The 24,572-nt window shown below is 41.3% G+C and overlaps 1 pseudogene across 1 annotated transcript; it reads left to right on the top strand.

Annotated features, from left to right (window-relative positions):
* Nucleotides 1-342: 342 nt before the first annotated feature.
* LOC308245125 (large ribosomal subunit protein uL11-like) lies at nt 343-828 on the top strand (annotated as a pseudogene). The gene has a single exon. The product of its transcript is annotated as a large ribosomal subunit protein uL11-like (transcript).
* The last annotated feature ends 23,744 nt before the right edge of the window (nt 829-24,572 follow it).

The following is a 24,572-nucleotide window of genomic DNA, read 5'->3' as shown; positions in this document are numbered from 1 at the left end:
TTGTGCTGATGTGTGTCCCCAGCTACACAGACTCTGCAGCCAGGTCTGTTCAGAAGAGAGGCCTCCTGCATGCAGAGTTGTGTTCATCAGTTACCTATACTCACCAATACAGCTCTCCACTCCTGAAAATGAATGAACCATAAAAGAGCATCCAAAAGCCAAGGAAATCTAGAAGAAGAGGGAAACAAAGACCAAGATGAACAAATGGAACATCCAATCCTAGAAACAATGGAGGAACCAGATTTTTAAAATACCTAATTCTCGGCTTTTAGCTCAGAAGAGGCTTAGGTGCAATTTCTTTGGTCTGGCATCCGGGTTCATACAATACCAACTGCCTCAACCATGGCACCGAAGTTTGACCCTAATGAGATCAAAGTCATATACCTGAGGTGCCCCAGTGGGGAAGCTGGTGGCATGTCTGCCCTGGCCCCCATGATCAGTCCTCTGGGTCTATCTCCAAAAAAAGTTTGGTGATCACATCACCAAAGCAAGTAGAGATTGGAAGGGTCTAATGATTACAGTGAAACTGACCATTCAGAACAGACAGACCAGGTTGAGGTAGTGCCTCTGCCCTGATCATCACAGCCTTCAAAGAGCCACCAAGAGACAGAAAGAAGAAAAAAATAAATAGTGGAAATATCACTTCTGATGAGATTGTCAACATTGCCCGACAGATGCAGCACTGATCTACAGCTAGAAAACTCTCGGGAACCATTAAAGAGATCCTGGGGACTGTTCAGTCTGGGCTGCAAATTGATGGCTGCCAGCCACCCTCATGACATCATAGATGACATCAACTGTGGCACAGTGGAATGCCCAGGTAGTTAAGAACTATAAAGGAAAATATTTGAATTAAAGATAATTTGACAACCAAAAAGAAAGAAAGCAATAGAGGCTTAAGAGTATTATTTCAACACAATGGGAACCTCCAGAAACACTAAAAACCAAATCTGCCCACCACAGTTGCCTTTGGGAACTAAATCCAGGGACACAAGTGGAGAGATAAGGAGATTCTACTTTTCACTTTACACTGTCTTGTACTGTTTAAATTGTTTACCATTAGGATGTGCTCTTTCTATCACTTAATACAAAAATATGGAGAAGGAATCTTTACACATGAAAAGCATGCTCTCATTTTTTTGGTCATTTAAACAAAGAAGGGAGAGGGAGGGGGAGAGAGAGAGAGAAAGAGAGAGAGGCGGGGGGGGAGAGAGAGAGAGAGAGAGAGAGAGAGAGAGAGAGAGAGAGAGAGAGAGAGAGATCCATATGAGAGAGAAACATGGATCAGCTGTCTCCTGCACTCCCCCTAATGGGATCAAGCTTACAATCTGGGCATGTGCCCTGACCAGGAATCAAACTGTTGACCTTTTGGTGCATGAGATGATGCTCAACCAACTGAGCCACATGAGTCAGGGCCCACTGTGTTTATAAAACTAAGAGTTACAAATCCTGAGTTTTCAGAATAAAGTCGGAACCTTTGCCGGAGAGGCCCAGGTAACTATGGATCCACGAGACCTGTAATCCCCACTGGAATTTGCTGCTTTGGATTTAAACCTGGAAGGCATTGGCTAAAATATGCAATGATCTGCAAGAGCAAGATAATAGATACTTAACGCTTTGACAAAGGATTAAGAATTTAGCATAATTTACCTCGTGAATCACAAGGATGCCCAAAATTAATTGGAGTTTTGAGTTGGAAACACATGGGACAGTAAAAGGAAGAGCCACTCTAGAGAATCCCCATTAGGGACTAAGAAGAAGCTGTAGAGCCATTTGACATCTAAAGAGGAAAATCGTCAGGAAGAAGTTACCTATTTTACAATTTGCATTGGGTCAACCCTGACTGAAAATGTTGACAAAGCTAAAGTCTCATCTAGAGTTTAAACATCACATTTTAGGTCACGTCGATAAAAATATCATTGACTGCACAACACAAGCCTTAAAACAAAGCTTCACATAGTCATCCTCAAACTCCATGGCAGAAGTAATCAGTCTATTTAGGCACAATGGGATCTAAATAGATATTTACAAAATTTGTAAATATCAAAGCTGACCACAAAGCACACTTAACAATGAATCTTTTATACGAAGGAAAACTGTGAAGGTGCTGTATGAGATACTGAAGTAATATTCACACAACATTAGGTAATTGCTATAAATGCCTTGAAGAATAATAATATTTACCAACTTGCTGGTATGTTAGTTTTAAGTGTAATTGTGTAAGGTCATTTGCATAGAGTTCTTTTTACTTATGGCCACTTTGTCTTTTTTTATTCCTTTAAAGTTCACTTCAGCTATGCAACTAACAGGAAATTGCTGGATACCGACAGCGAGGTCGATCTGAGGGCAACACTCAGCATGGGAAGAAAACAGTTGACAAACACAGATCAAAGGTATTAATCTAACTACATGAGATCACTTGCATGGGAAGATATACTAATAAAGGGGCTGAAATTTTTATCATTGACGTTGAACCCAATGCTGCAGAAAATGTAAGTGTTGGGAAAGTTTGATCTTGAAGCCTCTAAAGAAAAAACTGACCATTGACTTAATGGGCAAGGCAAGAAATAGAAAGGCATCTTGCCATCAAATGCAAAGAGAAGACTTTCCCCAAGCCATCAATGAGATGACAACGCAGTGGGGCTGGGGTTGGCTGCTTAGAAACCTCTTAACATCCACCCAACTCATGCTCAAGCCCCATGTTTGGTCCTGCAATGACATCCTGCCACCACTTCACAATTGCCTTTGGGGTTCATTATAACCCTGTTTTCTGTGCACATTTGGGAAATCCTCCATTTGACTTACCTTGGGAACTCACCTCTCAACTGGATCATCTGAAGGAATTCTCAAAGAATAAATGCCCAAGAGAATAGAATATCTAATTGGCTGACTCAATCAATCAATATGAACCAATTTAAGGAGAGACCAAATGTTGTTCCTCTATTATTTCTATTTCTTTTGATTTTCATTTTGAAGGCAAATGGGACATGTTTTATTAGCATATCTTCTGTAATGCAATGATGGCATAGCTTTAAATTTTGCTACAACTGGAGTGCTATTTGCCCATGTGTCTCTGACTCTTTTCCTGTGTGTTTTCCTGTGTAGGGTCTGAATTTCTGTATCATATTTATTGGATAATTCACCCTCACCAATGCCAGCATCTTGTGAGCACATGAGGGGCTTGCTAATTACAGATCTAAAGCATTCATTAAACTATTCTGAAACATGACAAGAACCACTCTATCAAATAAAATAAGGCACAGAGTACACATGCAGGCCTGCTTGCTTAGTGGTAATATGGATTTTAGTGTGCACTTGTCACCCACTTTAGGTTCTCATTATTGTCCTGCTCTCCCTAATTCAGTGATGTATCATTTTCCTGCATTTGTCTAAATCAGTTCAGCAGCAGATAAATCAAAGCTTTTCTTGCCCTTGCCCTTCCAAGCTGTTCAAATCATCCATCTGACCATGGAAGAGAGGAAATAATCACTTGCTTGGAAAAAGAAAATATCTGCACTAACGCTACAGTAAACCACTTTTGCATCAATGTGTGCAAATATGTCCATGGTACTTGTGTGTGTACACATATGCATGCACACTGAAATCACACACCTTGGGGCATATTCCCAAAGAAAAACATCAAAACCCCAAAATGTTGCTCATTTTTCTTCTTTTAGAAAGGAAGAAAACCAGACTCAATTCTCTTCTTTTAACAGGAGAGTGTATTCAACATTTCAAAAGCCATCTAAGATCCTATTTTTACATCCTCGTGAGCTGTGGGAGCTGGAAATTAATTGGTTTTTTAACTGGCAAATCCTTTGACAGACGATATACCCTGTCATTCAGAAACCTAATTCATTTTCCTCTTTGTGGTTCAACAGAGGAAGAATCATAAACCAGGAGACTTCCTGGGCAGACCTAAAGAATGCACCACCTGCCTCCTGCCCCTTGCATTCCCTTTTTCCAACCCACCCCTACTTTTTGATATTTTACTTTTTTTTTTTTTTTTGCCTTTGGAGCTTTTGCTTCTTTACTAGAAAGTGCATTACTGGAAAATTTATTTAAAGTTATAAAAAGCAAGGTCTATGCCTGTGACAGGGAAACTAAAATGCAGCAGAGTTTCTGCCAGAGCCCCCACTGCCCTCCGGGCATCTGCAGCTGAGACATGGACGCATCAGCTCCATTCCCAATGGCCTGCTGGGAGAGGGGCTACATCAGCTCTCCCGGCTACTGCAGAATGCACTCTGCTGCTCTTGGAGGGTTTGCTGGCATGTCCAGAATGAAACCAGGGCACCGGTCTTCTTTCACATTCTGCAGAGCATCATGACAAACTCCATTTTAAGAAACAATAAAGTAAATAGGACTTTCCCCATGTTCTGTAACAGATCCTAACATGCTTCTCTGAACTGGTTTTCTGTATCACTCATACTTTTGCCCAGGGTAGAATCTAGGTTAAACTTTGGAAATTAGGATCTTGAAAGTATTTCTTTGGAGGCAAAAGTAGCAGAATGCAGTCATACATTCTGTTTATTTCAAATTATAATTTTATTTAAAATAACATTCTCTTCCTATCCTATTTTTTGTTTTATGTATGTTTATACATATTTTCTTCTCCCTTTTCTTTAAGTATTTTTTTAGAGTAGTATTAGGTTTACAACAAAATAGAGAGGAAGGTCCAGAGATGTCTCATGTACTCCCTGCCCCAACACATGCATCGTCTCCCCATTATCAACATCCTTCACCAGGCGGTAGATTTATTTATAATTGATGAACTGGCATTGATGGGTCATAGTCATTCTAAGTCCACAGTTTACATTACCCTTCACCCATGGTATTGTACATTTTATAGGTTTAGACAAATGTCCAATGACATGTGTCCTTCATTATGGTATCATACAGACTTTTTTCACTGCCCTAAAAATCTCTGCCTATTCATACCCTCACCCTGACCCCCGCCCCCCAGCAACCACTGATTTACTTTTTATAGGATGTCATATAATTGGAATCATTCAGAAAGCAGCCTTTTCTGATTGGCTTCTTTGACTTAGTAATAAGCATTTAAAGTTCCTCCATGCCTTTCCATGGCATGGTAGCTCAATTCTTTTTCCTTTTTTTTCTCATTTCTTTTTAGCACTGAATACTATTCCGTTTTCTGAATGTACCACAGCTTATTTATCGATTCACCTACTAGAAAGACATCTTTGCTTCCAGGTTTTTGCAATTATGAATAAAGCTGTTATACACATCTGTGTGCAGGTTTTCATGTGATGTAAGTTTTCAAGTCCTTTGGGTAAATAACAAGAAGAGCAATTGCTAGATTATATGTTAAAAGAATGTTTAGTTCATAAGGAACCACTGACCTATCTTCCCAAGTGGCTGCCCTGTGCTGCATTCCCCCCAGCAGTGGATGAGAAGTCCTGCTGCTCCACAGCCTCACCAGCATTAGGTGTTGTCAATACACCCTACTTCTTTTTTATTTTTTAAATGAATTATTAATTTTCTCAGCTATAAGCCTAATGTTTTGAAAGTTAGCTGATAAAAGTAATGCCATAGTCCTGGCTGGTTTCTCAGTGGTTAGAGCATCGGCTTATGGTCCAAAGGGTCATGGGTTCAATTCCAAGTCCAGGGGCCATACCTCGGTTGCAAGTTCAATCCCTGACCCCAGTCAGGGCTCAAGCAGGAGGCAACCAATCAATTTTTTCTCTCTCACTTCGATGTTTCTCTCTCTCTCTCCTCCCTTCCTCCCCGCTCCCTTCCACTCTGTCTAAAAATCAATGGAAAAAAATATCCTTGGGTGAAAATTAAAAATAAATAAATAAATAAATAGTAATGCCATATACTTTCTTTACAGTTTTCATGGGACATGTCTGTGGGTGTATTGTTGGGTACCCTAAGAACATTCATTCTCTCTCATTCTGGTGTTGGAAAGTCTTTTTGATTCTTTATAATTTCATCAACATCCCTAGGTTCCTTGCCCCTGTATTGTTTCTTTTGTGTACTAATTCTGTCTTCTCTTTCTTGTCCTAAGAAGTCTGTCCTCATCTAGGGTACCCCCCAAAATGCATACACACACTTTGAATAATTATAAAGGCAGCATTTATTAAAATACATTTCATTCTCAAAATTGAGCTCTCAGCTGTTAAAGGGAGAACACCCTGTATTTCATTAGCCAGCACTCAGAAGGGAGAAAACCTGGATAAAACGAGCGGTTCATTTGCTCCTATGATTTGGTAGTTAGGAGAGAGCTGGTTCAATTGCTATGAGTTAGCGCACCAGAAGGAAGAGCACGCTGGTACAAGTCCCCAAGTTCCAGATTTCTCTTTCAAGCAAAGCCATTTCCCTGATTGGGAGCCTCTGAGGTTTCATCATGGTATAGATATAACCTGCCCCTCCAGTCCCTGCCATGTGTACATCACAGACAGGTCCAGGGGTCTTCTCCATGGACCATGGGCCATTATGCATGCAGTCCACCTAGGCCCACTATAAACTGTGGGATAATGAGATTTTAAGGGATTGTGTGCGCTCTGCTACATCTCTGCTTATAAGTTTTTCCCAAATTAAACCTATTTGATATCTGCATCTCCAGTGGCTCTGGTGGTCTTTGCCTGACCCCTCCTTGCACAGTCACCCCAATCTCTAGCTGGTGTCTCTTCCCTTGGCTTTTCCTCGTGAGGCATCTCCCGTGGTCTAGAGGCATGGTTTAGAAACCATATTGTACAAGCTTCTCAGGCTAGTCCCAAGGCAAATATCTTAATAGCAATAATGTTTATTTCACACAATTACCTTATTTTTTATTCAAGAAGTTTCTGCCAACATCCCTCACAAGTGTATCATCAGGGCAAGCCCCACTCTTATAAGAATTTGGAGGATTATGAACATACAATCGAATAGTGAGTGGTGTGGTTTTTGTCCTGTCAATGTTATCTGCAGATTAAGCTCATTGGAGTCTGGCTGCACAGATTTCTGTCCCTGTTCTCCCTTTAGCAGTTGGTTTGTTCTCTTAAGGTAGGTATGTGCACTGGAGGCAGGGTGGGAAACAACATATGCTAGTAATATGCTAGTAAAATAATAATATTATTTCAAATTGTTGAAGCAACTATTTAGAATACTCAACAGTTATTGCCCATTGCCTCTAAAAATATTTATAATTTGTCAAATAGTCAGGAGAACAAAAACCACAAAGTTATCCCATATTCTCCCTTATATAAAAACCCAATTAAAAATTGCTGCTAAAGGTGCCACATATAGAAATAAAAGTGAAGTAAGTTTATGTTTGAAAAAAAAAAAGTTTAAATGAAGATATCAGAAACTCACCAAAAATGTTATGCACTAAAGGGAATTTAAGGAAACAGAATTTCTTATTCTTCATACGTTTCAATGAAATCTTACAGCAGCATATGTTCTACACAATTTGGTCGGAGATCTCAGAGGATCTGGGAAATATAATCATGGGAAGAGCACTATTCCAGGATGAAGCCTCCACCAGAAGTGAAAAGAAAATAAAGGGATTACAACAAGCATACTAAAAAGGGAAGCTAATGTTAGATAGATTCCCCCAAGAAACTGGTGGTAAAGGAATAGATTTTTGTCTGGCTTTTTTAATGTGCTTTGTTTTTATTTCCAAATAGCATGTTCAGTTCAAAAATACGATAACATCACATAGAATTATTCGCCAGTTTACTTCAGGAGGGCTTAGCATTTTAAAAATAACAATAACAAACAGTAGACTATTTCAGGGCTTAGGCTGATTTATTAAGTTATAGGACGCTAACTGGGGAACAAAGAGCATGGTACATGACTGAGTCTTTGTAAATAGCAAGCAGTCCTAATGGGAAAATAATTTAATTAACATAAAAGCACTGAAAAATTAGTGGTGCTTATCTGGCTCAGGACCCCTGAACTCAATTATCACTAGTCATCCCATTAATCAATTTAAATTTTAGAAACTTTGGAAAACGTTTAATTTTTTTTAAGTTAGAGGAAAAGGACAGTCTCTGGTGTACAATCAGAATAAGTGATCCCTAATGGGCTGCATTCTGCAGAGAGGAATTTGGTTGGACTGCAGTAGTATTCCCGGAGTTCGAACATGAAGTACCGGGTCAGGGCCAGCAGAGTGCCAGCCCACATTCTCACTCTCTGTGTTACTACTGAAATGTAGCATCACTGCCCACCAAACCCAGTGGAAGTCTCCAGTAAGGTCTGGGGGAAATGGGGGGATTCGAAGGACACTGTGTATTTTACTTTGAGAGGCGTTTTGGAAGATAGGCGTAATAAGCTCAAAAAAATTATCTAATGTACACCACTGTTCCTTCCCTTCAGCCTCTTTGAGAGCTCATCTGAGGCCCCACGGGACCTCTATTGCGCTGTTGGTTTAGAAATCACTGGCTAGATGGCAAGGGCAAGAGCAAATGGGGACAAAGTCAGGGTGCGTGTGAAAGGATGGGTATAGGAAATATTTCTAAAATCCTCCACTGAAGAAAAAACAGTATTAGTCACCACCCTAACATATAGAGAGCATTGCATGCCAGCGTAAAGATTTTGGTCATTTTCCTAAAAACATCAGGTAAACCACTGAAAGATTTACGTGATGTGACTGTCTCACTGATGATTTATTAGGTGTGAAAAATAGTTGGATACTTGAAAACATAACGTCTGTCCACAGATGGGCCATTGGAATGCTGCCATGCTCCCTGGATGGCCGGGGCCCAGCCTGTCATCCCTTCAGGCAGTGTGACATGTGCTGCTGGTGCAAGATAACACGCCCACACAACAGGCTAGGAACTACATCAGCGCTCCAGAAACAGAGCCAGAGGAATAACGTCCATCTGGATGTCATGCCCACACATGATTCAGAAAATAAGACAAAACGATGATAATGAGCGCTAGCACACTTCAGAAGCCTGTCTGCACTAGGGGCAGCATTGCTGAGCCCGTGGGAGATCCACAGGGATCATGCTGGCCACCCTGACACCTTTTTCCTAACACAACACGTACAGGACCTGCTCAAACCTGGCTCCTCCGTTTCCTCGTGGTGCAGAAATAGGGCCTCTTATAAAATTGAGAACCACGTTTGTTTTTTGAAAAGTGGAGAACCAGGTGAACAAAATTTTTAAATATAGGGCTTCATCTTTCAGATCAGAACTAATTAACATCAACTCTGTGATGAGTTTTCTTATGTGACTCATGTCCTTGAATTAGAGGTAGTAGCTACAGTTTTCATTTTAGCTTGGCTAATAAATATGTTTTCCTGATCATATTTCCTTTTACATTCACTATGAAAATTCGTGTCTTTCACTTTTTTTTTAAATTAATAGCTAAAAAATGTCTTTTCCAAAAATCCCCTTAATATGTGATACTGTATCCTATATAATAAAACCCTAATATGCAAATCGACCGAATGGCAGAATGACCAGCAGAACGACCAGTCCCTACGACGTGCACTGACCACCAGGGGGCAGACACTCAATGCAGGAGCTGCCCCCAGCCCGCAGGCCCCGACCTGCCTTGGCGGTGGGGAGGCGGGACCAGTGAGGGGGCCGTGCCAGGCCAGCCAAGGTGGGTGCAAGCTAGGGCCCCAATCGCCCCACTGGTCACCCCACAGATTGGCCCTGATTGCTGGTCAGGCCTAGGGACCCTACCCATGCATGAATTTTGTGCACTGGCCTCTGGTTTTAAAAATAATTACCAAAGCTAAGGTGGCAGTTTGAGCATAGATAGCCAAAGACAAAGGCTCTCTTGTTGACCACAGTTGAGTCAGGCTTCTCTGATCCCTCTTCTCAACTAAGCTTGACCTTGGACTCTGTCCTTGGCCTGCTTAGTTCAGTTTTAGCAAGAATCCTGCCAGGTCAGTTTAGTGAAAACCCCCCATCTTTGATATCTGATAGAATTACTTATCCCCCAACCTCAATGTCCGATTGCCCTGACAGCCTGCCTGTCAAGTTGGTTTAGCCAGAATCCTCCCTTACCCCTGACGTCTCCTCTTAGTAATTTTCCATCCACTACCCCGCAACCCTGCTCTTGGCTATAAATCCCCACTGATTCTTGTTGTATGTGGAGCTGAGCCTGATCTCTCTCCCACTGCAAAACCCCATTGCTGTAGTCCTTCTTTAACATTCTTCCCTACCGTCTTTAACAAGTCTCATAAATCATTTTCCTTTAATGCCGGGATTCTTCAAAATTCACACAGAAGTAATCAGAGAATGTTCAAAGAGGAAAATCTTCATGCTATTGCAAACCAGATATTGTGGCCATACATAGGCCGGAGCTTGACGGGGGACCTCAGGCTGTGCCCCCTGACCCGGGCCAGGGGACCTCAAGTCGCACCCCCTGGCCCAGGCTGGGGGACCTTAGGCCATGTCGCCCATCCCAGTGTCGGGCCAGGCGACCTGAGGCCATGCCTCGCACCCAGCAGGGCTTGACGGGGGTGGAACCAGCTGGGTCTGGATCTAGCCCAGGGGTGGGCAAACTTTTTGACTCGAGGGCCACAATGGGTTCTTAAACTGGACCAGAGGGCCAGAACAAAAGCATGGATGGAGTGTTTGTGTGAACTAATATAAATTCAAAGTAAAAGAGCGGAGGGGAGAGCAAGAGAACTCTCTGCTCTTTCTGCTCCGCAGGCCGGATAGAACAGCCGAACAGGCCGGATCTGGCCCACGGGCCGTAGTTTGACCACGGCTGATCTAGCCCAATGGGGATGGGGCCGGCCGGATCTGGGTCTCGTGAGATTTCAGGGGACATGGGTGGGCGGGGACATGACTCTGGTTCCCGTGGCACGCTCTGGACTCTGACAGGAGAAAGATTTTCATATGCATGTTACTAATTTTCTTTCATCTCTGACACTTCTACCTGTTTCCCCGAAAATAAGACAGTGTCTTATATTAATTTTTGCCCCCAAAGACACGCTAGGTCTTATTTTCAGGGGATGTCTTATTTTTCCATGAAGAAGAATACGGTACACATTTATTGTTAAATGAAAATAAAGGAAATTTATTACCTGTATACGGTACGGTAGTACGGTAGTTGTCAACACAAACCAGACAAACTGTGAATCCTACAGTATCAAGAATTTACTCATTTATTCAATGACAATCATGTCATCATCTTCTGGAACATCATCATAACAATCCAGTTTCTGAATTTCCTGGTGAATTTCTTGTGACTCCATTTCTTTCAGAATCAGTGGACCAAATCTCTCATGTTTAGCAATAGCACTGTCTTTAAATGAGTACTTCTTGTCAAGGTAGCCTGCTCGCAGTGCATTTGCAATGCAACTGTCAGTGATTTTCTCCCATGAATTCTTCACCCAAGTCACAACTTCTTGCAGTTTAGGTTTCACAAAGTTTGCACGCTGATTTCTCTCCATTCTATTTTCAATGTAGTAATTAATTTCCATGCGCAAATTGTCTTTGAATGGCTTGTTTATTGCAATATCAAGAGTCTGGAGATAGGCCGTCATTCTTGCGGGAATCATTATCTGATCTATTTTTCTTTTGTGAAGAAATGTCTTCATGTCTTTAGCGTGGTGAGTGCTGGCTGCATCCCAGACTAGCAGACCTCTTTGGCTCCCTCGCATAACAAGCGGCAGCATTAAATTGACCCACTTCCTTATAACTGCTTGTGTGGCCCAGGCTTTTTCAGTTTCAAGAATAAAAACGCCCAAAACACATTCAATCTTTTTCTTCTTGCCCTTAGAAATGATTAAAGGTGGGATTTTAGTGCCATCCAGATGAATTGCCAAAATACAGGAAACACGTGCACTTTCATAAGCAGTGGAGGGAATGTACGCTAAGGAGGCACCCTGCTGTTCAATTGTTGCTTGAGATGATTGGCCCATAAACACTGCAGTTTCATCCATAGCAATCATGTTGGAAAGATTGTATTTAGAGAAGTCAGCATCATCAATAAAGGACTTGAATGCAAGTGCTCGCTTAATAACTTGAGTATCTTCCAACCTAAACAATGTTGTAGATCTTCTTAAAGACAGTTCACTTCGCTGAAGGAAATTATCCAGCCAGTGTTGTGATGCTTTGAAGTCTTCGGGGGCTATGTCAAACTGTGGTGCCATTGCAAGGGCAAATTCTTGAATCTGAGCCCCATTCACAACCAAAGCCTTTGCTCTCCTGTCAACAACCCATTCACAGATCAGGTCTTCCAGCTCGGAAAATAATGGTTGCCGACCTGATCCACACTTGTGCTTTTTAGCATTTCCCTTGTCCACTTGTTCAATGAGGTTACCATACTCTGCTTGCCATTTTCAGACCAATCGGATACTCAACATCTTCTCTTTGCAGAAAGCAGTAAGATTTTGGCCCCAAGAGTCTTCCACGATTCCTTTCTTGTACTCCGCAGAGTAGCTTTTTCTTTTTGCGCTCCTTTCTAGGGGTAAAAAAAAAGGAATTGGGGTATCAAGGTGGGGGGAGGGGGATAACTCAAAATGACACAGGGGAAATCAGAGGGGGGAATCAAAATGGCACAGGAGAATCAGAGGGGGGATTACCATTTTAGTAACCCCTTTTGATCCTCCTGTGTCATTTTGATTGTCCCCTCTGATCCTCCTGTGTCATTTTAAGTGATCCCCCTCCCCCACCCCTGTGCCACTGAACACCTTCACCAGACATCCCCCCTACCCCTTTATCAGACATTTACCCCCTGGGGCCTGCCTGGGGACTGTCACTGGGCTTGCTGGGGCCTGGATCTGGGCTGGAGCAGGGTCTGCCACTGACTGAGAACCTTCAGTCATCATGAAGGCGGCCGCGAGCATCAGGTAGTGTCACCAGAGACAGACCAGGTAGTGTCACCACCTTCGCCGCATCCCATCCACTATAATCCTCCTGTTCTTCTACACGCATCTGCGAAAGTCTCCTCCTCTCTCCCGCCCCACGCTCACCGCTCACTTCGACCTCCGCTCCGCCTCCACACAGCAGTGACATCAGGACTCAGCGTAACGTCACTGGTTGCTAGACGCCAGTCGGGGAGGCCCTAGCGACCAGTTTATGGTAAATTAATTTTCATTCTGAGACAGAGCCTGGGGGCCTTATTTTTGGGGGATGCCTTATATTTCACTCAGAAGGAAACCTGTAAGTAGGTCTTATTTTCAGAGGATGTCTTATTTTCGGGAAAACATGGGTATTATAGAGAAAGGGCAAATAACAACATTAAAATATTTCCTCTAATTCCCTTTTAATGTGCATGAATTTCGTGCACCAGGTCACTAGTTACATATAAATAAATTAAAACAAATATATAACTACACAAAATATATAAATTCAATTAAGTATATAAACAAAATAAAATATAATTAAAAAGTGATTTTAAAAAACCAATAAGTAAGAGATATCTGTAATACTGTGAACAATAAAATGAAAGTAAATAAATAAATAAATAAGCCAATAAGAGGGCAATCATAGGCTTCCTAGTAAAAATAAGAGTTATGAGGCCCTGGCTGGTATGGCTTAGTTGATTGGAGCATTGTCCCATACACCGAAAGGTGGCTGGTTCGATATCTGGTCAGGGCACATACCCAGGTGTGGGTTTGATTCCCCCAGTTAGGGTGCATACGAAGGCCAACCAATTGATATTTCTCTATCTGTCTGTCTATCTATCTATCTCTATCTCTATCTCTATCTCTATCTTTATCTCTATCTCTATCTCTACCTCTATCTCCCTTCCTCTGTCTAAAATCAGTTAAAAAATAAAAGAGTCATGAGGCCCATGAAAAAATTCCACAATTCAAAAGATAAATACAAAAGAAGAGAACTCTGAAAACTGGTTCCCTCTGCAATACGTCTTCTAAAACACCAAAAATCAAAATAATACCTGATCTTTATTTTCACCTAAAGACATGACACCTATAAAATCAGAGAAACCATCATGAAAAGGGAGTGATCTGAGACAAGGAAGATCTGGACAGAGACTTTAAAAGCCAGTATCATACCAAAATTAAAACCCACAAAGAACACACATTTTTTTTTTTCCCACATGAAGAAACCATATTTATTTGTTCACTTGATGACTGTCTGATCCCCCAGGTGACCGCTGAGCCCTATGAGAACTGGGGCTTTGTCTTCCGTGCTCATCACCCTTCTGCCCTTGGACCCAGCGCAGAGCCTTATGTTTGGCAGGGCATCCACAGCACTGGTTGAATCAATGGATCCTTTATTTAAAACTGGAAAAATTAAAATTAGTTACTCCACAAAATGGAACACTACATAGTGAGAAAGAAACCAGCCCTTCCATAATAAGTCACTGCTGCTACTTATAGGTAATTAGAAAAAGAAAACAAAGTTATCTCTTTAATGTTTTACAGGCAAACCTCTGAGACCCTTTCAAACACGATTCTGGCACCCATGTATGCAACCTACTTCAAGTTGACTAACTTTTTATTGCAAAGCTCCCCTTAATTCCCCTGCTGAGTATGAGAGCTCTCATCTCCCCCATGTGAATATCTTCTGACCTGCCCAAATGGGGTCACAGCCTCCACCTCCCCTGCTTGTCCCAAAGCAATCTTGGATAACGTTTTATGTTGCACTCAGGTGTGAAAGAAAGCCTGAAAGTTTGATGAGTTAGAGAGCTGGTGTGGTGATGGGCTGGCTGCCAATTTCTGAGCCTCCTTTTCTTCTTTCTTCCTGCAGTACTGTCCTTACACACAGTCTCTTACTTAAATTATTAGGCTGTGGTCTTATTTTCCACAAGAGAAGCCCTTAAGACAATGCTTATTAAAGGTTTTCATAAGGAAAATGCTTATAATATGACATTAAGTTTCTTAAAGCTCTAAAAATGCACAGAAAAATACTGGGAGAAAAGTAATTACATTGTTAATAATTGTTATTCTGGATGGTGTGATTTGGGCCATTTTACTTTTATCTTTATACTTTTCTAGTGTTTTTTATTATTTAAAAAAACAAAGAAAATGGCAAACAAAATAATATAAGTTTTAAATGAGGTGTGACTTATGAAGAAATATGGATTCTTTTAACTTTTTTTTTTTTAATATCAGTCACCAGCTATTCTGTGACTCAGTCTGGAAGGGGTATCCACAGATAATACACTTAGGCCTATAGTGATACATAGAATGTGCTCAGTGCCCCAGATAATAATACCTCCTGGGGTTTCCAAGCAGGAAAATATGAATATGTGTGTGAGACTTGTTTAAACAGTATTGAGAATTGTACATTTGACCTATAAGAGGATGAGGAACTATATGTATTTACTTGAAATCATTAGTTTGGGAATTTAAAGTCATCAAGACTGCATTATAAAAGTTACAAAAGCCTCCATTAATCAAAAAAGGGGGGATAGAAGGGTAATATCATGTAAGGAAAAATATCCTATAAGTAAATTACATCTAGAAAACTTTTACTTTACAAAATTAGTTTTCATTTTTAATGCTAACAGCAAGACACCCATGAAAAACACACATGGTGTCTAAATAAGACAAAGGAAAATCGTTTGGGCAAAAATAAAAAGGATCCCAAATCAATTATATAGAAAAGATTCCTTTATTAACTTTTGGTCGAGAATATGTTTGTATATTTTCAGAAAACAACTCCAAGACCATGTGGATTCCTGCAACAGAGAGGAATTGACAGGTCTGCTCCAACCACGAAGACAAGAGGAGAAACAGTCCAGAGATGGAAGACGCTGATGACGCCTTGCCACGCCAGCAGTCAGCAGCTGTGCGTCGCAGCAAGTTGCCTAGGACCAAACCAGAGAGGGTCGGACCTGCATTGCCACCATGTGCCCACCATCCAGATATCATTGCTGACATGTACACATAAGGAACTGTTTGACATTGAAATGGGGACTCAGAACTGTTGGACATGGAAATTGGGACTCAAACATTTTTTGTTATTATATGTTTATTTCTAGTCTGCAGAGGCAAGATTTTTTAAAGGAATGAAATGGGGAAAAAAATAGATACAGAGGCAAAGAAGCATTGAACAGACTGTCAAACTACAGTGGGAAGGCAGAGGAGGTTGCGGGGGGGGGGGGGGAGCGCTGTAAGAGATCAACCGAAGGACTTGTACACATGCATATAAGCATAACCAATGGATAAAAAACACTGGGGAGAGGGGGCAGGTAAAGGCATGTACTGGGGGGAAGGGGAGGCCGGGGGAAGGTCAATGGGGAAGGGAAAAAAAAAAAGGAGACATATGTACTACTATTTGTAATACTTCAAACAATTAAAAAAAATAATAATAAAATAAAAAAATTAAAATAAATGAAATCATTAATTTGGGGACTGGGAAGGGAAGTTGAGAAGGACATGGAGTTTGACCAGTGGTTTTCACCTGGGGATGACTTTGCCCTCCTGGGAATATTGGCAATATCTCAGAGACATTTTTGGTTGTCACAGGGATGAGTGTTATTGCTATCTAATGAGTGGGGCCCAGGGCTGCTGTAAACATCCTGCAATGCACAGGACAGCACAGCAAGGAATTATCCAGCCCAAAATGTCAACAATGCCAAGTGTGAGAAACTGAGTCAGGCAGATAATACAATGCATGTATGCATTTACAGAGTGGAAATTTCATTCGGAGGATTTATCATCTGCTGGATGTCTAAAAGTAATGACTTGGCTATAGGATCACTAACAGGTAACTGAGTAATCCTGCCAACCCTTAGTCTATTCCCAATGATCATAACCTGAAGGATTTTGAAGACCTCAAATTCCTATACTAATAGCAGATTAAAACATGAACGGTTGCTTTGCCCAATGTCATGGATGTTGGCTGGAAATGACATAACTAGATATGCAAACGTGAACAGAAGAGAGAGAAGATCTGTCTGATTTGTCCCAGATATAATATCCATCGTACAATTACAGATTAGGGGGTGAAGAGAGGAAACAGGACCCATAGATGCTAGAGACATTTCCTCAAATATTTATAGTTCCCTGGGAGTCACCTTTTGTTGGGTAGATAGCAAAGTTTGTGCAGCTTGCTGAGCTGGTCATTAACCATTTGCCTGAAGATCTGAGTGTTAGCATCAGTGACAGGGTTTCCTAAACATGTCACATTTCCTTTGGTGTCACTAAGAATTATAGCGTGTGTGACTCACACTATAATCACAGCTATTTGCGATATTTTAGCCTAATGTGCAGCCCCAGAGGAGGAACAACAGAAACAATAAAACATCTGCCAGGGACTGGCTTGAAGGAAGGGATTCTGCGTGTTCTGAGGATTCCAAATTAAAGAGTAAAGACTTGGGCGTCAAATACTAAAGGGTCTGCACTCATTAACTTCCCAGTAATGTATGTCTTGATTAGCTCTGCATCCCAAAGGGGGACATTTTAATTCACCTATCTAGCCTTTACTTGGTAAAATTACAGGGTAAAGCCAGAAAAATGTGTGAAGAACCTAATTTTGTTTTTCTGCCTTTACGGACTGGGGTTGGGGAGGGGGGCTACTAAAATCAAATACAAAGGATTCCCTTCCACGAGAATTTATTCTTCAGCATGGATTCTTGCCATGGCTTGAGTTTTCTTTTGCGGCAGAAAGGGAGGGTGGGCGGGCAGGGGAATTGACCGTTTTCTTACTTAATGAGAAACCCGGTGTCAAAACTACCATCAGGATTTCTGCTTTCTTCCTCCGCAGCCTATCAGAGCCGAATGTGCACAACAGGCTCAGGAGAAATGAGCACCAGCTTTGGAAAGACCAAATCGACTAAACAAAATAAACCGTGTCATTTCATGCTAATTCAAAGCCTCATTCCAACTGCTGGGTGATGAGGAAGCCAAGAACTGAACTGGAACCCAAACACAAACACACCACCCTGCCAGGAAAGGGCTCATGGGCCTCCTCCTGCAGGGAGCTTTCAAAATGTTTTAAGCAGTGATGAATACAGCGTTTTGGAAAGAGTTCAAACATATGCAGCATTAATTCTACAAATACATCTTTCTTACAAAAACAATCTCACTTGCCTTGAAATGTGAATGGGGAAATGCGGCCTTGCAGTTGAAACATATAGATGGGTGCTTCCTTGTTATTTGCTCATCCGTAGTGTCGTGCTGAGTCCCTGCAGCTTCCACGAAGAGCATCTTCTTCCTGCATTTCTTCCTCTTTCAAAAAGAAAAGTGCAGCCACATTAGACTCTTAGCCTCTGAGGATGGGAGAGACATTGAAAAGGTCTTTAGGGTGCTCTGCACCAGCCCAAGCTTCAGGGATAAAGACACAAGTGTGTTCACTTTGCAAACTCATTTTTGGAAAGAAGGCAACAGCCTGCCCCTCTCCCATACCAAGGACCATATGAAGATTGATGATCCCCTTTGTGCCCATTTGTAGGAAGGGGTAGCAAAATCCATAGAGGCCATGCAACATAGTGAATAGGCATCTGCTATCATTTGCAAAATAAAGCTGCCCCTAAAAGTAGAGTTAGCCATACAAGGTGTATCAATGCCAGGGCAGTTGGAAACAATTCAGTTTGAAACATTTTCAAATTGAGCTGAGCCCTAGACTTATTCTAGTCTATGCCTAGCGGCCAGAGCTGCTTTCATACTCAGACGAACCCAGGAAGTCCTCTTCCCAAAGAGCTCCAACTGGGTACCACCAACGCCGATGGAGAAACCACAGCCAGGGCCCTCTGGTTAAACTGAAGGGAGCCACCAGGTTAAGTTAGGGGCTGCTCGTGTGATAGGAAGGGCGAGCATGTCAATCTGTGTCAGCTATTTACCTGCTTTTTCTCTCCGCTCTAAGTCTACCCTTCTGAAGATGGAATTCCCCAAACTGGCTTCCTATCAGGTCCTGTCCACTTGAGGCAGAGAGTGAAACTGAAGGTGGGAGGAGGTAAAAAGCACTTCCTTTCTATTCGTCCTGTTCCTGTCAGGGTCACTCTAGCGGGGTGGTGGGCTCCAGGCCCAGCTTCCTGCGGCTCTGCCTGCCCAGCCTCTGTAGCTCTCTCCCTCCCGATAGAGCAGCAGAAATCTGGACACCGCCTGGATGGGCCTTATGAAATCAAGCTCCTAGTTTCTGATGACTCTACATCTTTATTTTCCCTCAGTTCCAAGGGTGGTAGCTGTTTCCTGTTATCTCAATGTTCCCTTTTTGCTCTTTCAGCCTTTAACACCTGTGTAATGAATTCACAAGGTATTCCATTTTCCTGGCTGGATCCTGACCTGCACAGTAAAGCCTGTGGAGGGTGGGGGAGGGAAAGGAGACTGGGTTTTAAGGTCTGGGGTTTCCACTTGTTGGAGGGTCATTTAGAATTGAGGCTCTAACCCTGTGGGGTCCAATAGGGTAGCCTTTGAAATATGGCTAGTGTGACCGAAAGAATGAATTTAAATTATTATTTTTTTTTTGGTGTTCACTTTGGTTATTGAACAACTTTTTAGTATGTTTGGAACAACCGAATAAGTAATCCTTTTTTTTAACTGTAAGTTTTATCTAAACCGATCAATGATCTCTGATGAAAAGTTAGCTTACGAACTGAGATATGCTATAAGCACAAAATACATACTGCATTTTAATGTCTTCATTTTTTTAAATGTAACATCACATTAATAATTTTTATAATGATTATATATTGAAATATACTATGTTGAATATATTATTAATTTCACCTGCTTTTTTATCTTTTTTTAATGTGGCTACTAGGAATTTTTAAATTGCATATGTGGCTTACATTCTATGTCTCTTAAACATTTTTTTAAATCCTCGCCATAGGGCATGTTTTCATTGATTTTTAGAGAGAGAGGAAGGGAGAGAGAGAGAAAAACACACACTGATGTGAGAGAGAAACATCAATTGATTGCCTCCCATATGAGGTCCAATCAGGGATCAAACCTGCGACCCTTTGGTGTATGAGACAACACTTTCAACCAACTGAGCTACCAGCTGGGGTACATTCTATGTCTCTTACATAGCTCTGCTCTAGGTTCTTATTCCTTTATACCCTCAGTATCCAGGTTCTTCATCCAAATACATGGTGTTAGTTGTTGGTCATTTGCAAGCATGTAACAAAAACCAACTCTGGATAATTTAATAAAAATTAGGCAGCAGAGGGGAAACCTGAAGTTAGAATAGTAACATTAAAAACAAGTCTGAAGAACACAGCACTAGCCAGATTTTAACACCAAAGAACTAACTCAACCTCTGCATGCTTCCTAACCCTTCCCAACATGTTACTATTTGGCCAGATGGCAAGCAAAATCTCAGAAACACATAAACAGCAAAAGCCAGATAAAAGAATATCCCTCTAAATTCAATCTCACAGTTGCAGATAATTAGCTTATGATGTCTGAGTCATTCAATATGCTTTCAAATTTCACAACAAAGCCATCCAGATGATTACAACTCATTTGTTATGAGTCAAAGTCCACCAGTCAAATGGAGTGAAGATTCTGAATTTGGGGTTGTGGAGCAAGAAATACAGCAAGATAGCATCAGCAATTATACCATACCCTTAAATTGTGCATTTCTGTGTATTTCCACAAGACAGACTTCTTATTAATGTTTCTTCTCTGATTATAAGAAAACTAGTTTGCATACAGAAGTTTTCTATGTGATACCCAATTTGTGTTCATTACAACTGCTTAAATTCTGTGAGAACCTACAGACCAATCAAGTAATGTGCAAATGCTTGTTAAATGTCTACTACAGATAAAGCACAGAGTGAGGGGATATGGGCATTGAAGAGGTACCAATGTCCTCTTGGCACTGAACTTGCAGACAACTTTGGCTTTGAAGGACTAATACAATATTCTAGTTGGTGGATAATTCGACTCCTGCAACTCTCCTCAGGATTGTTCAGATTCTGCTCAAAGCTTCTTAACTAGAGACAGATACCTTGGGAGCTTATCCACTCCATTTTTGTATTACTTTGATTTAAAAAAAAATACACCCTTATAGTTTCTACTCATTGGCCCTTGAAGTGTTTAAAGACCTCTATCATATTTCCTGTCCTTTTCATTGCAGCTTTGCCCTAGGATGTTGGCGGGGGGGAGGGAGGGAGCATTCCATAGTGAAATATACTTAGAACGTAGCATATTCTAATCTGGTCTTGAAAATACACCTTTTTTTTTTAAGCTCTGAGGATTCCAGCAATAAGGAAGCCCATCTAACTGCACTGTACCAAGCACTTTCCATACCTATTTTCCCACAGAAATCTGATTTCTTCCAATGCCACCCTATTAACATCACACGGTTCAATGGAAATTTTATCTACTCATTCACTCATTTAATAAATATCCATTAAGCATCCCTTTTGCTCCAGGCATTGTGATATTTGCTGGAAACACTACAATAGACAAAACAGAAATGATTCTTGATATCTTAGAGCTTAAAATCTAATATGAAAGATGAACAATTAAATAAACAATAACATAAAAGATTGACACAGGAAGTGTTGGGGAACACACTTCAGGTACTGCTGCTCTGGGCTGACCAGTCTCAGGTCTTTTGATGGCTCTTTTAACATCACAGTTTCCAGACTCTGGGCCTTCCTGATCATCATCCTTTGCACATGGTCTACTTTGTCAATGTCCCACAGAAAGGGCCCCAAAATAATCATAATGCCACAGGTCAGCCTCTGACAAGATAATATCCTCCTCTGTTCTGGGCATTGAACCTCTATTAATGCAGCATGCTACACAAATATAAAACATTGAAAATAATAATAAAAGAGAGAATAGCTTACTGCAATAAAATAAGAGCTGCTCCAAGAAGGTACTTTATATTAATTATCAGTTAAATGGTAGACCAAAGTGATCATCCGAGAAGAAAACTCATCTCCATCATGAGAGACTGGATAAGGCTTCAAAAAATATTTGGTTGAATCATGATAAGAGGTAGAATTTGGGTAGGGAATACCTAGGTTGTTCACAGAAACATAAAATCTAGAAGAGATCTTGGAAATGCAAGCTTAAGCAGGGACCCCAATAAGCTGCTTAGGAATATAAAAATAAATTCCAGACTCAGAACAAATTTGTGCCCTTGCCGGTGTTGCCAAGTGGCTAGAGCAGGGGTGGGAAAACTTTTTGACTCAAGGGCCACAATGGGTTCTTAAACTGGACCGGAGGGCCGGAACAAAAGCATGGATGGAGTGTTTGTGTGAACTAATATAAATTCAAAGTAAACATCATTACATAAAAGGGTATGGTCTTTTTTTTTATTTCAATAGTTTTATTCATTTCAAACATTTTAACAAGAAGAATGTAAACACTAATTATTATAATTTGAAACTTCAAAAAATGGAGGAATCATAGCACAATAACATACCTTATATTGAAGATGGCAAAGGCAAAATAAAATTGCCTAACAAAGGAAAGGTACAAAAGCCTTTCAAATTAAACTTAAATATAATAAAATAATTTAAAACTAAAACAAATAGAAAAGAACAAAATGTGTAAACAGTAAATTAAACATTTTCTTTAGTGCAACTTCCAAATTATGCCCGGGACGAAGATGTAGATGGCAATGTAGACTGGGTTGAAAGGTTTTTGGTCTTTAAAACATCAGCTTTCAGTGGGAACAGTGTTGTTGGTCTCCTTTTTAGCTAATGCTCTGATACTGTGCTCTCCAGGGGCGTGTCTCCCTACATCACCACGATAATGTGTCTACGCATTCCCAGGGTGATGTGGGGGGTGGGGGGGAGGAGGGGGGAACGTGTCCTCGGGCATTACAAGGAGCCTCTGGAAGATTGAGAGGTTGTTCCTTCTACTGAATGGGCAGATATAAATCCGCCCACTCAGAAGAAGGAGCTGCGGCCGTGTTTCCTGACGTTGCCATGTTAACACTGCTGCTGGTGAAGGAGCGGAGGGGAGAGCAAGAGAACCCTCTGCTCTTTTGGTTCCGCGGGCCGGATAGAACAGCCGAACGGGCTGGATCCGGGCCGTAGTTTGCCCACGGCTGGGCTAGAGACATCGGCCTGAGCACCAACGAGTCTGAGGATTGGATTCCAGGGCAAGGGCATGTTACGTGAGTTGTATATTAGATCCCTGGCACCAGTCAGGGTGTGCTCGAGAGGCAATGGATTAATGTGTCTCTCTCATATCAATCTCTCTCTCTTTCTCGCTCTCTCCCTCCCTTCCATTCTCTCTAAAAAAAATCAATGGGGAAAAAAGAAAAAATATAGATAGATATAGATGAGATAGAGATAGAGATAGAGATAGAGATAGAGATAGAGATAGAGATAGAGATATAAAATCTTCAGGTGAGGGTTAACAATGAAAAAGGAAGCAAATTTGTGACATCTAATCACAGATTCAAAGCTTTACAAAGATAACAGGTGGCATATCCGAGAATTATGTTTACAGTGGCATTGACTGAATCTTTAGATGTCCTTAGGAGATCAAAGAGACTGCCTTCCCTCATCAATGGAAACTAACAGTGAGCACCAACAGGGCTCCTCATCCTGTCAGTGGTTCAGGTGGGGACAGGAACACTCAGAAGTCACTGGAACCAGCATAACTAGAATCTATGCTGGAACAGAGAACTTTAACCTTAAAGAAGTGACCCTTTTATATATTGAAATGACATCAGAACTAACATGTCACTGCTCTCAATATGTAAAGCTTCCTAGAAAGTAAAACCTGAAACAGTTGCAGACAGGGAAAAGGGCAGAAGGACTTTCCCATTGCCTACATGTCCCTCTAGAACTCTCGCTGCAACCAGCACCGTCGTGCTTGCTAAAATCCCCGCCACAATTTCCAAAGGAAAGAATGGATCACTCGGCCCATTCTGCTCCTCCTTTGGTTTTGGTTAAATGGTAGAGATATTCAAAGCAATAGTTGGGATGCATTTTTCATTGTTACTACTATCATTCTAGTTTTCATTCCTTCGTGCCTCCTGTCTCCCCATTAGCGTGGATAATTGAGAGCTGAATGGAGTACACTGCACTGAAATCAGTAATATTTAATACTGATTCTATTGAGAACTCCTGACCTCACACTACCTGACTGAGCCTGGTAACACTGAAGGACATGAATGTCCTGTTATCATAATTGTTCACAACTCATTGGTTACACATGAGAAGCCCTACTCTGTTTACTTTTAATTTGAGTTTCAGAAATTATTCTATTCATCATCATCAATGGGGAATTCACAAGGGCAAAGCGATAGCTATCTGCCCAACACCCTGATGAATAAAATCTTAAACAAGCATCTGGAAAGGTTTTCTGTATCCAGGTAAGCCTTCAAATGTGTGAACTGAGTGAATTTTTCATATCTAATTCACTTATTTGACCACAGCATTAATTTACATTTCCCTAGCTGGATATGCCAATAATCTAAATTAGCTGTGAAAATGACCCATAGCAACCAGGTATACTTTATTTGCATCCTTCTATTTTACAGGTTTTGTAGATATAGAGTTGGAAGGAAGGAAGGAAGGAAGGAAGGAAGGAAGGAAGGAAGGAAGGAAGGAAGGAAGGAAGGAAGGAAGGAAGGGAGGGAGGTAGGGAGGGAGGAAGGAAGAGCGGGAGGGAGAGAGGGAGGAAGGAAGGAAAGAAGGGAGGGAGGCAGGAAGGGAGAGGGGGAGGGAGGGAGGGAGGGAGAAGGAAATTGATGGAGGTAGATGGAACAGAGGAAGATGAAATGGAAGAATAATGGAAAGGAGAGAGAGTCAACAAGCAAAGTATA

The sequence above is a fragment of the Plecotus auritus genome (genome assembly GCF_963455305.1).
Source record: "Plecotus auritus genome assembly, chromosome: 3".
Classification (NCBI taxonomy): Eukaryota; Metazoa; Chordata; class Mammalia; order Chiroptera; family Vespertilionidae; genus Plecotus; species Plecotus auritus.
Note: the sequence above shows the minus strand (reverse complement) of the source record. Positions and strands in the feature narration are given on the sequence as shown.